We start from the raw sequence: 17,503 nt of genomic DNA, 5'->3' as shown, positions 1-17,503 counted from the left end.
TCTCTCTCCCTCTGTCTGATGTGATTTCACCATGAGAGTTCAGATATGCCATTCTTTTGCTATATAAAATGAAACATAAACATGACTCTCTTGTTACCTCTGAATGTTTATACACTTGAAAATGATTGCAGAATGTGACTGACATTGCCCTGGTGGTATCTGCAAGTCCTGTTGAGATGATAGCCTGTAACATGCTGCAGATGGAGCTTCATGACCAATTTATGTATCAATCATTACCTTGATGGACTGGAGCAATTAATTCTGCCAATGGTAATTTCTAAAGGGTCCTGTTTTGGATTAATTAATTGCTAGGGCACAGTGACTATTTCAGAGCCACTGGGATTTGCAAGTGAGTTTCCTCATTAGCATGAGATTTCTTACAAATTGAGAGCTATGCTGACCATGTGTAGGCAGCATATTGTTGCTTTTAGGCTTGATTGGATTATGCCTGCTGAATGCCTGCTGTGTACTTCATGGCACGCACAATGGCATACAGGGGGCACAATTGAGGTAGCTGTAGTTGATTGATGAAAGGTTCCATTTTTATTGGTATCCACCAAAATTAGTTAATAATTTTATTAAACCCTGTGATGTGGTAAGATCATTTTGCAGGCAACATGTGTTTACCCCAGCTGTCTATCCTGCCTGTTTGCCTATCTATCATTCTTACATGTATGTTTGTGCATCATTTTGGATTACTCATTTGCAATCTATTAATGATAACTTTCATTTGAGAACTACTTTCATCTACACATCTCAGGAAGGAGAGGAAAGTGTTGCATCTCCCAGAAAAATAGTCATTCTAGTCCTATTTTATCAATGGTGAAATAAATATATGGTTAGGAGCATCCTCTTTTCTAGGGTATTCATTTTCAGGAGTTAAACTCTTCAGTAGAATTAGGAAGATATCAGTTTTTGTGATCCTTTGCATTGTTACTATGACACATTTCCTAGCAGATAAGATTGCAGAGGGCTAATGCACAAATAATACATAGTCCACTGCCATTGTCCAGTATGTTTACATGGCTGCTTTGGGCAGATAGTGGTAAGAGCCATAGTGCCATCTGTCCTTATAAACATGTTCTGTATGCCTTCATGTAATATACCTTATCTCATAATTTATACTGCATCTTTTTGACTCTTTTTTCCTATCCTTCTGATGCTTCCCTTGTCCTGTTTTTAAAATACATGTGGTGGTATGTTCTTTTATTTTGCTTGTGTGTGTGTAGCAATGAGTCTTGTGGCATTATAACCATGAACAAATGCTTGTGCTTGCTTGGGTTACAATTAATTTCATTAGATGCATGATGTATTTCCCCTGTTTTTTACAATGCAGAGCTGAGAGATTGTCTGTATCTCTGATATTTTTGAGTGGTTTAGCTATCTAAGACAAGAATGGTCCAAAATCAGACTGCACATGCCTTTCTGTAGGGCTGTTTTCCGCTCCTTTTTCCCTGCCACTGAGGTGTACTAGTTCTTTAAAAGGCTGGTAGAAACCAAAGCTTTAGCAGCAGCGATTAATGCAAAACTTCCAAGCCTCCCTCCCTCCTGGTCGCTGGGCATGCTGCTCAGGAGATGCTATCAGACTGAATTTAGTTGAGCCTGACTGTGGAATCCCTTCTCCCACCTCACGCCTTTCCTCTTCCACGGAGCAGTCTTCTCTTGCAAATATCCCCAAACGGTGAGAGGAGAAGAGGGGGACCACTGGGGGAAAAGGGGGGAGGTATCAGTCTTAAGAGACAGGAAGGATGGCTCCTCGTCCGGAGCCACACATTACCGTGCCTCAAGGCTGGAGTCCCGCTGCTATATGGGCGCAATTCTAGGCTTTCTTGGCAACTGGATGGTGTGCGCCTCAGCCTGGCTCTTCGCTCCGGGAAAACCGCTTTTCTTCAGCAAGATCCAAAGGGAGTAAAAGAGTCAAATATTCCCAGCCGGCTTCCTCCTATCGCCTCCCGCCTCTTGCTAGCACCTGGGGGGCTCTTTCAGCACCACCGGAGGCGGACAGCTCCTCCGGACCAGCCCCGGCTTCCTATCATTCCCAGGCACTTGGGAAGCGTGGACGCGCTCGTGTGCGGACGCGCCGGCGCCCGTGCACGCGGGAAGAGGAGGGAAGGAGGGAGGGAGGGAAGGAGGGAGGGAGGGAAGGAAGGAAGGGGGAGAACTCAAACCTCCATCTAGCCCGACGAGGTCCACGAAGATCCATTAATTACCAGGAGGTGAAAGAGAAAAGCAGGGGATCTGCACCGGGCACAGGAAGGGCTTGTCGAGGGAGGCGCGAAGGCAAAAAGGGAGGAGGAGGAGGAGGAGGAGGAGGAGGAGGAGGAGGAGATCCCCCGCTAGGAACTGCCTCCCGAACTATGCCAGACCCATCCTGATTTTGGACAGGACTGCAACCCTGCGAAAGGCAGGAAGCAAAGGACGGGGAGGCTTTTCTTTTTGATCCAGGCAGAATTTCCCCCCAAGGAGTTGAGCAGCGCAAGTGCTGGGAAGAGAGAGCTTCGTGGCCAGTCCAGCAGCGCCTCCAGAAAGTGAAGCCTGCAGGCAAGTCGGGAAGCAAGGAAGCTTGAATTTCTTTCTCGACAAGAAAGGGATGGGAGGATTTCACCCAACTTCGCCTGATTTCTGAGGGTGAGTAATAATCTCCCTCCATCGTGAGGATTCCCTCAACATACCTTCCTCAAGTCTTGTTTCACGCTCTCCTTTTAATCTGGAGAAGCCTGCGATTGCCTTACCGTGTAACATGCCTCCCCTTAATCTTTGGGGGGAAAACGGGCTCTTCGAGATCCTTTACCCAAAGATTGTGTTTGGGGTTCCTCTGGAGAGAGAGACTGCCCCTCTCCATCCTCCTTAGGATGCCTATGGAAGGACTGGCCACCTGTGAGGAACTTTGCCCGGGGTTGAGAAGATTTGGATGCTGGAGGAGATGTCCATGAACGTGGCAGCGCGGGCAGGGGGGCTAGATGGGTGATGAAGGGGTAGCAGGGCTGAAAGGGGAGGGAGAAGTCGGGGAAATGTTCCTTTAATCTTCTGTGATCAATATAGTAGGACTCCCATCTCATGGAGGGTGGGCAGGGGGAGGAAAAACTGCAGCAAACGCTGGGGGGCATCGGAGCAAATGGGCAGGCAGGCGCCCTTGCCTTCGCGCCAGTTCCTGTTTCGGAAAGATTTCTGTACACTCCGAGTTGAGGCTCCAAACGCTCCAGCCTTTTGGTGAGATGGACCAGAAGGACGTTTAATCTGTTCGGGTTGCAGCAGAGTTTCTTATTCTTTTCCCCCCAAAGATGGAGAATGATTTGAGGAGCAAATGTGATCAGATAGAGAATAGGGAATTAAAGCTGGAAACCGGTCCAGACAGACACCACTTGGGTGATTTAGTGCTACGTGATGCTGCTTATTGTAGATGGCTCAGAAGATGCCTTGCGGATTATTTCGGCCTCTTCCACCTTTCTCTTCCCGGTTAATGGCATTCATAGTTTTATGTGTTGTGGAAGGTTTTCATGGACGGAATCACTGGGTTGCTGTGAGCATTCTCTCCTGATCTTTCGCCCACATCTATGTCAGGCATCCTCAGCGGTTGTGAGGTCTGTTGGAAACTAGGCAAGTGGGGTTTATATATCTGTGGAAGGTCCAGGTGGGAGAAAGAACTCTCTGTTTGAGGCAGGAGTGAATATTGCAATTGGCCATTTTGATTAGCACTGAATAGTCTTTCAGCTTCAAGGTCTGGCTTCTTACTGCCTGGGAGAATCCTTTGTTGGGAGGTGTTAACTGACTCTGATTGATTCATGTCTGGAATCCCCCTGTTTTCTGAGTGATTTACTGTCCTGATTTTAGAGGGGTTTTTTGATACTGGTAGCCAGATTTTGTTCATTTTCATGGTTTTCTCCTTTCTATTGACATTGTTCACGTGCTTGTCGATTTCAAGGGCTTCTCTGTGTAGTCTGACATGGTAGTTGTTTGAGTGGTCCAGTGGTCCAGCATTTGGACCACTGTAACAACTACCATGTCAGACTACAAGCATGTGGACAATTTCAGTAGAAAGGAGGAAACCACTATTAAAAAAACTCTAAAATCAGGACAGTAAATAAAGAACAACATTCAGAAAACAGGGAAATTTCATGTATGAATCAATCAGGGCTAGCTAACACCTCCCAACAAAGGATTCTCCCAGGCAGTAAGCAGCCAGATCTTGAAGCTGAAAGGCTATTCAATGTTAATTAGTGTGGCCAGTTGCAACATTCACACCTGCTTCAAATAGACAAGAGTTCTTTCTCCCACCCTGAAATTCTATAGATATATAAAGCCCAATTGTCTGGTTTCCAACAGATCTCACAACCTCTGAGGATGCCTGCCATAAATGCAGGTGAAACATCAGGACAGAATGCTTCTGGAACATGGCCATACATCCCAGAAAACTCACAGCAATCCATTCATGGTTTTCTTCTGCAAGCCCTGTAGACCTGGGGATGGATCTCCCTTTGGTGCCTGTGTTTTTCCACCTCTTTTACTATATGTTGCCTTGGAATTGGAAACCTCAGCTGTGACTCTTCTCTCACATGCCTGGAGGCTATGGACCTTTACTGCTATGTCTTTGGAGGCAACCGAAATGTTTGTTTAATTCTTCTCCATTTAGTTCAGCAAGGGGTTATTTTTGTCCCTTTGGTTTGAGGATACATTTTTAATACCTTCTGTGAAAGATGCGAGTTACCCTTTGGCAAAGTTGTGTTTGTGTGTATGTATGTGTGCCTTTAAGTCTCCTGACAACTTATGGCGACTCCTAGAATCCCATAGGGTTTTCTTAGACAAAGAATACAGTACTCAAAGTTATAGGAGAGAAAAGGAAATACACAGGGCATGGAGCTGCCCACCATAGCTCCCTAGTTAGACAGCTCCTTGTTCAGGTTAACTTTTTTCTCCACACATTCCCCCAATTTAAGTACCAAACAGCCCAAGAACTCAAAAACTGGCACATTTCTTTAGCATTTTGCTCATTCCTAATAAAGGCCCAGCCCCAAATATTGTCCTAGCTAGCAAATCTTCCAGGGAGGCCATTATTTTGCATCACTACAATGGTCTCTTTGGATTTCTCAGACAAGAGGAGGAGAGAGATAGTAGCTGCCAGTAGAAAGAAAGGAGAGACTAACTTCTTATTTCTATCTTTAGCAGTAGCATAGGCACAAAGGTTGGTGTTTTCACTGCAGGTAGTAAATAAGTGATACCTGTGCTGGCTGAGTCTAACAGCTTCTTGTGAATTGGGGTGAGAGGGAGAGACCCTATCTTGGTGAGATTTTGTGATGAAGGGTGTGATGCCAGTCCACTTTGCCTTACTCTAATTTTTTTCCTTTGAGAGAGTTGCTGTTTTTGAAATGTACCTCAGATCACCGGACTCGGACTTCTGCTTATACAGTGTAGTAGAAATGAATTTGACTTGCATTTCCTTTTGGGAGAGCTCTCTGAACACTGTTTGGTGAAACACGGTTCTGAGATATGTGCATTAAAGGAAAGTTGGTGGGACATAAAATCCAAAACACCCATTTCTGAATGCCCCCCTGAATCGCAGCTTCCATACTCATTTGTTTTTGTCATGCCCTTCCAGACCTGGCAGGCAGTGTTTTCTGCTCAGAAATCCACCACGATCAATTTGATTATATCAGCACTTATGAGGCTCCAGTATGAGTCACGGTTTATTGTTGACTCACCTTTGGCCTTAGGATGAAAAAGATTTATCCCTGAAACAAGCGGAAGGATTCATAGCAGCAGGGGCTCATAGCACAACATAACCTGTCGATAAACAGATTGTAAAACACTGTAATTGCACTCATAGACAACAACCTTCAGTCACTTGTGCCATAATTTGCGCTTCCGCTGAACTGAAGGAGCAAAACCTCAAATCTGTTCTTCAAGGATAGAGAAGTTGTAGCTTCCAGATGTTTCTTATTCCGAGTCCTATCAGGTCTAAATGGTATAGCCAGACTTCAGGGATGATGGGCAATGTATTTCACTTGTTATTGCTTATTCAGTTTTGTTACTGTGTTCAAAGACTAGGGCTCAGATATGCCAGGAATTAGAATTATAAAAAGAAGGGACTGCAAAGGCCATATAGTCCAATCCCTTTCCATGCAGGAATACACAACAAAAGCACTCTTGAAAGATGCCCATTCAATCTCTGCTTGTGACGCAGCTTCAAGTCAGTCTATCCCACTGTTGAACAGTCATTACACTAAAGATGTTCGTCCTAATGATTTGGAGAAATCTCTTTTCTTGTAATTAGTTCATGTTTTCTTCTCTGGGGCTGCAGAAAATAAGCCCACCCCTGTTCTCTGCATGATTTTTCTTCAGATATAAAGATGGCTGTCATACCACCCTTCACTCTTTGCTTCTCAAGTGAATGTTCTTTCATGTAAAAAGTCCTGATATTTTGAAGAAGAAGAATCAAGTTTTTTTTATCACATCTACAACACAATGTGGTTTTGAATTATCATAGAAGTGTGGTATAAAGCTTTAGTTTCTTCTTCCAAGACTCTTAGCTGCCAAGTATCTCCATAGATATGGCTGGCTGCAATTTCCATTTTCTTCCTCTAGGATTCACAAAATTCATGTTTAATTTCAATAATTAAAGCACTTCTTAAAGTTCCCTCACTCTTTAGTTGATCTCAAAATAATCCTAGCTGGTAAGCATTATTGGATTTAGGATTTTGCTTTTCATAGATTTTGCTTTTCAAAGTCCTGTGAGGAAAGGCTGAAGAAGGTAGGAATGATCAGACTAAATAAACAGGCTGGAATCCTGTATGAGCTACTTAATTATGTATGCTAAGTTAAGTACACTGAGGTTAATTAAATAATCTCTGACCCAACTCCAGTTTCCCCAAACTAGCAGAATGGTTTCTCCCTCTTCAGCTGCTTCCCAGTAAAGTAGGTTTAAGGAACAGTTATAATCATAACAACAATATGACAATGATTTACTTAATCATGGTTTTAACCCCACTGCCACTATTGGAGAAGGAGCTCCATTCTGCTGGCAATTTGATTGCTAGTGAATTATATTTCTATCATGGGTTTTTTTGAGGAGGGGGGATTTAGGCAGGAAATGTTTAGACCATCATGATTAAGAGGGGATATGTTAATCATTCTGAAATATTTGAGGATCTGGTACACAAATGTTGAGGCAAACGTCCTTTTTGTTTTCTAGAGGGTAACACATGAGCTATTGGGTTCAAGTTACCATGAGCCATTGGGTTCAAGTTGTGCAAATTTGTGCAATGAGTGGGTGGCATATCATGACATGGTCCTTCTTTTTTCAAATCCAACACAAAAAAGCAAGTCCTACTTCAGCTCCCTCTTGTTGCATGCTTTCACATAGCTTTGCAGTTCCGATTTCCCAAAAGGCAGGCTTTTTCCTCCATGCTGAACCATATACAGTAGAGTCTCACTTATCCAACATTCGCTTATCCAATGTTCTGGATTATCCAACGCATTTTTGTAGTCAGTGTTTTCAATACATCATGATATTTTAGTGCTAAATTCGTAAATACAGTAATTACTACGTAGCATTCCTGCATATTGAACTACTTTTTCTGTCAAATTTGTTGTAAAACATGATATTTTGGTGCTTAATTTGTAAAATCATAACCTAATTTGGTGTTTAATAGGCTTCTTCTTAATCTCTCCTTATTATCCAACATATTCACTTATCCAACGTTCTGCCGGCCCGTTTATGTTGGATAAGTGAGACTCTACTGTATATCAAAACATTGTTCTAACTTCCAATCCCCCCACAAATCATATGGTTGTTAATAATTCACTACATGTATGATTCAGAATCACCATACTACCAACTTTGGAAGGAGTTCTGGTATTTGCATTGCTGGTGATGATCTTACCATCACCATAGACAAAACTTAGGTAAGAAAATGATTTCTCAAGCTCTGGGGGATTTTCCCATAATCTTCCAGGGAATTGTACTATATCTATGCCATATCATTATCGCATCTGTAACTTCGTTATGAACTGGCAGCTGATGGTTCACAGAATAGCACTGGCCCATGGACCACTGCTTTGAATAGTAGTGCCATAAAACATTCAAAGAACTGAAAATTCACCATGTCTCATCTAGGAAGAACTTTCTGATGATGTGTTATTCAGAAGAGGAACACACGTCTTCACTCTTGCTTGTAAAGATGCCTACCCTGTTAGACATTTCTAAGAAACAATCAGGGATGATGTTCATTTATCAGGGATGCTGTAGTAGTGGATTTCCTACATCAATAGGAGATTGGTCACAATAACCTTGAGGTTCCTTCCAATTCTGTAATTCCATATTGGCACTGGGCCATTTTATACTCATATTCCTTTATTCAGATGAACAGCATCAGCAATATTTGTTGTATGGAAAGCATACAGAAGTAGAATATGTGAAAATTTTGTTCTGAAAGTATTTGTAGGCATAAATAAATCATAACAAGAACAACGTACAATAGTACTATCAGTTGCTTCATATTAAATATATTTTCAGTATTTAAAAGTTCCTATCAAATCCTGACAACATTTACAGACAATTTCTTTATAGCATTTTTTGGCTGGCTTCTGGTCTCTGTTGTGTTGGACATCAGCCAGGGACTAATTTCTTGGTATTTCTCCCACTGGCAGAAGACCAAAGCCTTGCCACCAAGCTCTGGAAAGATTCAACACTTTAGTAACTTTCCCACTGAGAGGTTCAGGAGTTCTTTTAGACCACCATTCAAATATCTCTGAAGAAAATGATCAAAGAAGAAATAAGCACCCATTTTTCTAAATCATTGTAATCCCAACAATATTCATTTTGACTTGAATCTTCTTTGCTGCTCCACTTATTTAGTCTCTTTTTGCCCATCTCTCTGTGATGAATGAATTTACACACATATGTATCATAGCCTCGCACTATTTACGTATCATCATGGCCTGGAAAATAACTACTCTGGGGACAGTAAGATCTGCTCTGATGAAAATACTTTGCATATTTATCAGTCTTGGTGGCAGGTCGTAGTTTACTAGTTGTGCAAGAGAAATAGACTGAAGACATGTGAACCCCGTTCAACTATCTGCCTTTTTTTGGTGGCTCCCTGCACCATAGGCATTGCTGTCATTTTGAAAGTATGCTGCCCTAGTTAGAAAGAGGTTATCAAAAATTTATTTCAAGATTTCATTACATTTGGCAAGAGCAGAAATAAAGACCGACTTTCCCCTTTCTTCCTCCTTCTTGCTCTTGACACTGAGATGTGTTGGATGAGTTTGTTTACTAGCACATGCTCTCTGCCAGTACAAACCTGCCTGTCACTCTCATTGTGGAATCCTGTGATCTGTCTAGCAACGGTTGCCCAATTCTCATTGGTTTTGTTTTCAGTGTGTTGAAAACTCACTTGCTTTTGGAAAACTGTGGCAGAAGGCTGCTGGAAAATGCTGTGTAGAGTGAGACAGAGACAGCCAGGCTGTGATCAATGGAATCACTAGAGGTATCTCCTTCTCTTTCTTCTAAGGCTCTGGAGCTTTGCATCAAAGTCTTTGCTAACCACCTGACTCCTGAGGAGACCCTGCTTCAGGCAATGAAATATTCTTCCTTTAAATGTCTGTCCAACTAGATCAATGATGGTTAATTGCTGGATTTATCAATGGTAACCAGCTCTCTCCTGGGGCTTAGAGCTTTCATAAGAGATAGCAGTAGCAGAATGGAGAGATGACTGACATTAACGGGACCATATTCAGTGGCGATCTCTGTTAACTGGCTTTTAATTGGGTCATGATTACATAAGGGCTCATGCTATTGGCTATGCTAATTTATGTCACCGTCAATGAATTAAGGTTGCACTCTAATCATTTTTAAACATTTGGGGGTGCTAGCTTGCTATGCAAATTCCATCCATAGCCAGAGGATTAAAGGTTTTTAAAGCAAGTTTCAAACCAACTTTCCTTCAATTTTGTTCAGCTGTACTTAACATAGTCTTTGTAATAAAAGTCGCTACCAAAGCAAAGTCCCCTGTAATAACTTCACAAGTGGGGAAAAATACACCATGTGAGCTCATTGGAATATTATGCTGCGATAAGACTGTCCTAGCTCTCCAAAGGATTAGTGCATTTGGAGGGAACAATATTGATTTAAAGGAGAAAAACCAGCACTGGCACAATTCACAACTGCCACAGCAATAGAAGCAAGGTAGTGACTCTTCCCATTTGAGCTATCAGCATGGGAAATCAGGTTATTTAGGATTAAGGATTAATGGATTTTAATCACTTCATTGGCAGGTCCTGTTTCCTGGCTGGAAAGAGAAAGAGGCCAAAAGAATACAGGTTAAGGCCATAGAGAAAAAAATGGAAGTTTCCAGAACTTTATTCTACATTTGATAGGAGGAGAACACAGCCAGGGTCTGTTTTACATGTGATATATATCCTGCATTGTGTACTTTTACATATTTCGCCAAAGCTACTAGCGTAGAAGGTTTAATCTGAGGCAGGTTCAGACTGACTGTGAAACATAAATGTGTGCATATGGGATACATGCAGTTTTTTTACACTGTGACACAGCTCAGCAAGTCTTCATGTGTGAACACAAAACAGCCGAAATGTGAATTGCACATTACTGTGCTGGCATCTCTGTGCCTTCATTTTCTCAAGTATAAGACAGGGTAGTATTCCTTCCTACTTCACCTGGATTTTCAAGAAATCTGGTGTTTTCAGTATGGTTCCATATTACCTCATTTCATTTCTGTCGGGGAGGAGTATGTCCTAACATACTCCTCAGCTGTGTAACTTTGATGAAATCAATGATAGAGAAATAATACAACATAGGATGAGAGTTCATAATCTTCAATGAAGTTTGATAAAATGTTACAAATGTTCTGTTGTACTGTTTTGCCTTTTGCTATTATATTTTCATCTATCTTTAGCTCCTGCCATCTGCATGCCCATAATTACGCCTCTTAATGATGTAATAAATGTAGCCAAGATATTATGGATATTATTGTGAATTTTATTGATTTACATCAAAAGTTAGGTCATCAGTATGCACACATTACTGTCTGTGTAGTACTCTCATCAATTTAACATTTAACAGCATGAAAATAACACACACTTAGTACACGTTGACTTGGACTTTTATGAATGGTAAAACTGGGTTGCTATGAGTTTTCTGGGCTATATGGCCATGCTCCAGAAGCATTCTCTCCTATGTTTCGCCTACATCTATGGCAAGCATCCTCAGAGGTTGTGAGGTCTGTTGGAAACTTAGGCAAGTGGGTTTATATATCTGTGGAAGGTCCAGGGTGGGAGAAAGAACTCTTGTCTGTTTGAGCGAATTGGTCAATTGCAACATTCACATTTGCCTCAAACAGACAAGATATTTTTCTCCCACACAGCAACCCAGTGATTCCGGCCATGACAGCATTTGACAACACAATGGTAAAACTACTTTTAATAACATTTTTATGAATTATGAGTGTGTTTGGTTTTAGACTTTCTTTTGCATGATGCTTCTGCTGGCATTTCCCCAAAGTGAAATGCTTGAATAAATTCATAAATGTAATAACGATATAATCTTTTCTTTCCCTGTCATTGGTTCCTCCTTCACCTATGGGGCAGTGAAGTGCCATTATTAATCACTGCAAAGGTTTTAAGATGCCTACAATGAGATTGCTTGAAGTGATTTAGCTCTGACCTCGATGACATTCCTTCATTACTTACATTTCTGTCATGTTCTCCTATCAAGGCATTAAAGCTAGTGGGCATAGGGAATATCTCCCTCTCCATACAACAATCCTGGGAGTTTGTTTAGGCTGAGATAGGCATGGGTCAATGCTCATCTAGTGAGCTTCATGGCTAAGCATAGAGTGGAAACTTGTTCTACCTGCTTTATGTTTGGCACTAGTCATATTTGACAATTCCACAGAATCTTAGTATCATATAATCTTAGTTGGAAGGGGATGCAAGGGCTATCTAGGACAATCTATTACCATTCAGAAGCACACAGTTCTTGCCAGTCCAACATATGTTGAAAGATCTCTGAATGTCAGGACCCAGGCTGCAGAGCACCAATAACCATGCGCGGAGACCAGAATCTATCTAATATCTTTATTAAGGGAATATATAAAGTCAATAAAAACAAGTGAAGAATATAGTTCAGAAGTAGACCTTTCAGGAAAGGTCAAATATAGTCCAGGAAAACAATGTCCAATATGTGATATTAGAGTCCAAAGTTATAATCCAATAACTAAAACACACACTTTGCCAAGCAAAGTGTGGGGAAATGACAGGGTCCTTTAGTCCAATGGAGCGTGTCAACAAGGCTGGAAGCAAACTAGATTCTTGGCAACAAGGCTTGATACGTGGCAACAAGAGGCAAGAAACAAGGACAAGGTCCGTGGAAACAAGGAAAGCTGGATGCAAGAACGAGGTCCGTGAAACAAGGCTTGGAACTTGGTCCTGGAGGCAAGGGACTGGAGTAGCGTAGTCCACACACAATCTCACTCCACAAGGTGACGAATTGCCTCCGCAAGGATTTCTTTGCGGGTAAACACCTATATAGGATCTTGTTTTCCCGCCAAGGAACACTTTCCCTGGGGAACAAGAAACGAAACCCATACTGTGTCCAGATGCATGCCTCCTTAAGATTTCCCAAGGGAAACAGGCTTAATCAGCTAATTGTCTGGCAGCAATCCTGGCGCTTCTGCGAATCGCCTCCTTAGCGCCTCTATCTCGATTATAATAATCCCGGCGAGAAAATGGGGGAGATTTCTGCTCAAGGCTTGTTTGGCTGACTTCTTGTGGGCAAACATCCTGCAGGTGCAAGGGCTCCAATTCTGGCTGAAACGGTGGGAAACCCAAGTTTTCCTCTTCATCTGCCTCAATAGTACTAGGAACGGAACTACATGGCCCATGAGTCATCACACTGAAGAAGGAGAGCCCACCCCTCCTTCCCAAGAAGTGCATTCCACTCAGAACCAGCCCTGAGTAATCTGACCTGGTAAGCGAACCTAATTTCACCGCCCTCCCCCCACAAACCAGCGGTGGCTGCGGGCGAGGTGCGCTCGTCACCCAGAAAGTGGGCCCACACCGGCATGGGCCCGCCTTCCGTGCAGCGAGTGCACTCTCCAGCCGCTGTAACCGGCAGAAGGAAGCTTCCTTCTACCGGCTGAGAGTGTGCTTCTTGTGAGGCCTCGCCCTTCTCATGAGGCCTCGCTCTTCTCGCAAGGCCTTCCTGGAGGCCTCACCGTTCTCGCGATGCCTCGCTCTTCTTGCAAGGCCTTCCTGGAGGCCTCACAGTTCTCGCGATGCCTCGCTCTTCTTGCAAGGCCTTCCTGGAGGCCTCACCAGGAAGGCGTTCGATGGTTTGGCGAGCCGATGGTCTTGTGCTCCGCCGCTGCCGCTGCCTCCGCTGCCCCCAGGAACAACGCGGCACAAGCAGCCGCTTTATTGGTCTCGGCAGTGGACCGCCTCTGATTCCACTTTTGAATACTTCTAACAGTAATGAATTTTTTCCTGGGCTTTGGATGGAATCTCTTTATCTGCAGATTGAATTCATTGATTCATGCTCTAGTTTGTGAAGGAAGAGAAAACAAACCAGAATTACGATCATAAGAGGCTATTGTGCGTAATCTTGGGAGCTCTTGTGGGTTGGGAAGTGATACATAAATAGTACAAATAAGTAAATAAACTTGCAATGTAACAAAGTGAGGAATAGGGTCCATCTACATGGCCCAAACAAGGCAGAGTAGGGATGAGGGAATGAGCTTCATGGCATCGACATGACGCTGAATGTGAACTTTTTGCTTGCATTACTCAAAGTTGGGGAATGCCCCAGATCTTCCCTGAAGCTCCGGAGCTCATTGGTGATGTGTAAACAGTTGAGGTGGTTGTGATTTGGAATTGGCCACCACTGTTTACACGGCCATACTGCTTTCCCCAGACTTGGGAGGCTCTTCTGAGTTGTGCTGGCACTTTGGTCAGAGCTAACACTAGTGATGAGTGATGACTATGAGCAATTTCATCTGGCATGGACTCCTCACTCATGGGGTGCCACAGTTACAGTCTGGGCAGACAATATCTTGCCATGTGTGTGTGTGTGTGGGGGGGGGGCTTAGAGGTTGGGCATGTGAATTCCCATGAGGCTGATTCAGAATACTCTACTCCAGATCAGCCCCAACATGAGTGGCTTGTGTAGATGTTCCATAAATGACTCATCTATGGTTTTAAGTGTTTTTAGCTGCATAGTGAATTGAACTTTTAGTTTGTATTATCAGCCTTTCTTTTATTCCAAGCACTCCCTCTCAAACTGTGTCTCTCCCTATTTCTATTTCTGCATTTCTGCTTGAGTTCTGTTGAGACCAATGGAGCTATCTCTCTAGTTGAGTCTTTTGTTTAAGGATGAGCAAGTCAATAAGCTATGCAAATGCAGTTTCCACTTTGCTTTGTGGCTCAGGTGGGTGGCTATGTGGTTGGAAAACCAAGATATTCTTTGAAAGAGTGGTGGTTGCAGAGTACGGTTTGTAAGCTCTGAAAAGTGTTGCGTGGTTAAGCTAGCCACTATGGTATAATATTTCTTTTCCCTCTGTAGCTCTCAGATCATCCAATTAACATGTCAAAGACATGCCACAACTCCATCTGACACTTGAATAACCCACCAGAGAGTTTCCAGACTAGTACATAAACACCAGTATTAAAAATGCTGCAGGTTGAATATGGCTAGTACTTGACTGATGGCACTCTTTTCCTGGAAGAGCAGCAATCCATATCATTTGCTTTTTACGACTAAACTGGCTCAGTGGCTTCAATGAGTAAATTATATGGGAATATTTGGGGAAGAGATGCAACTGATGAAGCCAAAACATTTTCTAGTACCCGATTTTATGCTACCAGTGCTGATATAACACACAGTACAGTTTACAGTACCTTTACCTTTACAGTTTTACTGAAGTCAATAGAACTACTCCAGTTTAGTGGATCCATCTAATTGTACATCAGTGTCTTAGCTGTATTTTTCTACTAGGTTCCATCGAGCAAGGCACACTCTTTCACTTTTGTTTTGAAAGAGCCTAATAGCTTTTAAATTGATGTTAGAAATGTCAAGATCAAATGCCTGAATATATAGTGGCCTCTGAAAAGGCAGTTTTACAATTGTCCATTTGTGTCTGTAGCAGGGGTCAAATTTGACATCATCTCGCTTTTTAATTTCTCATTGAAATAATCTTTGCATGTGTTCCCACCCCACTAAGTGGCACACTTCACTTAAAGAAAAGCATATCCCTGTAATACTTGAAGGCACCAGGTTTTGTATGATCTTAGAAATTAAGTAAGGTCAACTCTAGTTAGTACTTGAATGGAAAACCAATGAATATAAAGATGTAGGCTTTATTTCAAAGGAAGGAAATGCTAAACCTCCTCTAAATATTCCTTGCCTCAGAAAATTCTATGAAATTCATGATGTTGCCATAAGTTGATAAGCAATTTGAAGGCACATATACATGCACACACACACATGTACCTTTGCCCTAGACGAGTGCTTCTCAACCTGTGGGTCCCCAGGTGTTTGGCCTACAACTCCCAGAAATACCTGACAGTTTACCAGCCATTAGGATTTCTGGGAGCTCAAGACCAAAACATCTGGGGACCCACAGGCTGAGAAACACTGCCCTAGACAGAGATTGGAGGCAATGAGCTGGGAAATAATAATTACTGAGGAGAGGAAGAGCAATACCAAGCAGTATTTCTAGTTTGCAACATGCTATGTAATCATGAAGGGTTTTTTTAATGGGCAGAAGGGAAACCTCCTTTAACCAAGAACTTGGGAAATTAGGGAGAATGGCTATAACAACAAGTTGAAGCTATCCAAAGTAGGAGTAACATGATGCTCTGAATCTGAACACTATCACTGGTTAGTTACAGATGGCTTCAGCATGTCTTTATATTCATTCTTCTTCAAAGTAATTTCCAAAATGCTTGGGTTGCTGCTCTCATTTAGAACTATTTAACACCCATAGGCACTGTCAAGAGTCAGACGCCAGTTAACAAACAAAACAGAGTTTATTCCGAAGATAAGCCAAAAATAACATAAACACAGAAAGTATCCTTGAAACACTTCACTTATCAGTGTTTCAAGAGTAGTTTGGACAAAAACAACTCAAAAAACAAGCCATGCTATTTTCCCATGCTGGCATTCAATAAAAACTAAAGACGCTTCAATTCAGCTTTGGAGAACAAATAAAGTTGACTGCTAGAAAATATGCAAAATAAATGAAGGCTAGAAACCTTCCAGAAGCTGCAGAGTATAACTGAAAGTGCAAAAAGCCTCTCTTGGCTTCAAACCGTTTCTGAAAACAGACAGCCGGCTCTGCGGATTTAAAGGGACAGTTCCCAAAAGAAAAACAGCAAACTGGCTTGAAAACAAACAAACTAAAAGAGCAGTAAAACTGCTTCCACAGTGCAGATAAAGCTGAGCGCTTCAAAGGGATGATGAATAGCTGTCGTCAGAAGAATCCAAGGTCAGGTCAGGAGGCAGCAGCAAATTCCGAAAGGCAAACCAGTAGTCAGAAGCCGGGACTAGTCGTCAGTCAGAGGGCGTAGACAGAAGCCAGGTCAAATTCAATCCAAAGTCTGAAGAGGGTGTGGTCATCCAAACCAGGTCCACGATAAGACACAGCGAGAGCCAAGCCAGATGGTATCAGCAGCTAGAAATAGTAATCAGAATGCAGTCCAGGGAAACCCACACAGTTCCATCCCTCTTCTGCAGAGCAGTCCCAGATAACTTACATCCGAATCACAGTCCAAGTCCAGTCTTCACGGAAACACAGAGATCCCAATGGCGCCTCAGCAACACCTTGCCACACGCAAAGTGCAGTGGCCAAACATTCCCATTTTATTCCCCTTCCTCCTGGGTGACCAAACACTCACACCCAAACACCAGGTGTCCCAAATCTACTCAGAGTCCGAACTCCACACAGCTAGAACTCGTGGATCTGGAGTACCTAGCAATTCGTTGGAGTCCCAATCATCCTGCCCACACTTAGCCCCATGAACACTTAAAGAACCATCCTCCCTTCTCCAAGCATCCCAAGTGGGATCAGCTCCTGCAGAAACCCCAGGTTCAGTAGTATCCATAGGCTCCAAATCCCCAGACATCTCCGGTGGCTGTGCCCATTCAGTGCCCACTTCCCCAGCCACCACCTGTTCCTCAGCATCCATTTCCCCAAACTCCCCATCTGAATCTTCCTCAGAAGATCCCCCATATAGCTCTCTAAGTTGCTTCCTGCGCAACTCCTCCAGTGAACCCTCATCATGAGGGTTTTTTCTTCCTCTACGAATCCCATCACCATCAACCATAATCCCCGAAGGCGCAGTCACAATAGGCACAGCTTTTGTAGTTTGATTTTTCCTAAGTTGAGGTAGGCTGTATTCTGGATCATATATATTAGCTAGCTCTTAAAGAGCAACTTAAGACATGCTTAAGGACTTGGTCATGCAGAGTGGAGTTCCTCATCTTTCTACT

The 17,503-nt window shown here is 42.8% G+C and overlaps 1 protein-coding gene across 2 annotated transcripts in view; it reads left to right on the top strand.

Moving 5' to 3' along the window:
* The first annotated feature begins 2,133 nt into the window (after nt 1-2,133).
* Nucleotides 2,134-17,503, top strand: part of grm4 (glutamate metabotropic receptor 4) — a 451,932-nt gene continuing 436,562 nt past the window's right edge. Inside the window, exon 1 of one of the 2 annotated variants that reach the window (XM_062978465.1) lies at nt 2,134-2,628. The gene's annotated coding sequence lies outside the window, so the exon portion shown is untranslated. The remainder of the gene's footprint in view (nt 2,629-17,503) is intronic. The other variant, XM_003220390.3, reaches the window with a different exon arrangement.

This window comes from Anolis carolinensis, chromosome 4, assembly GCF_035594765.1.
Source record: "Anolis carolinensis isolate JA03-04 chromosome 4, rAnoCar3.1.pri, whole genome shotgun sequence".
Taxonomy (NCBI): domain Eukaryota; kingdom Metazoa; phylum Chordata; class Lepidosauria; order Squamata; family Dactyloidae; genus Anolis; species Anolis carolinensis.
This window is presented reverse-complemented; position numbering and strand designations above follow the sequence as displayed.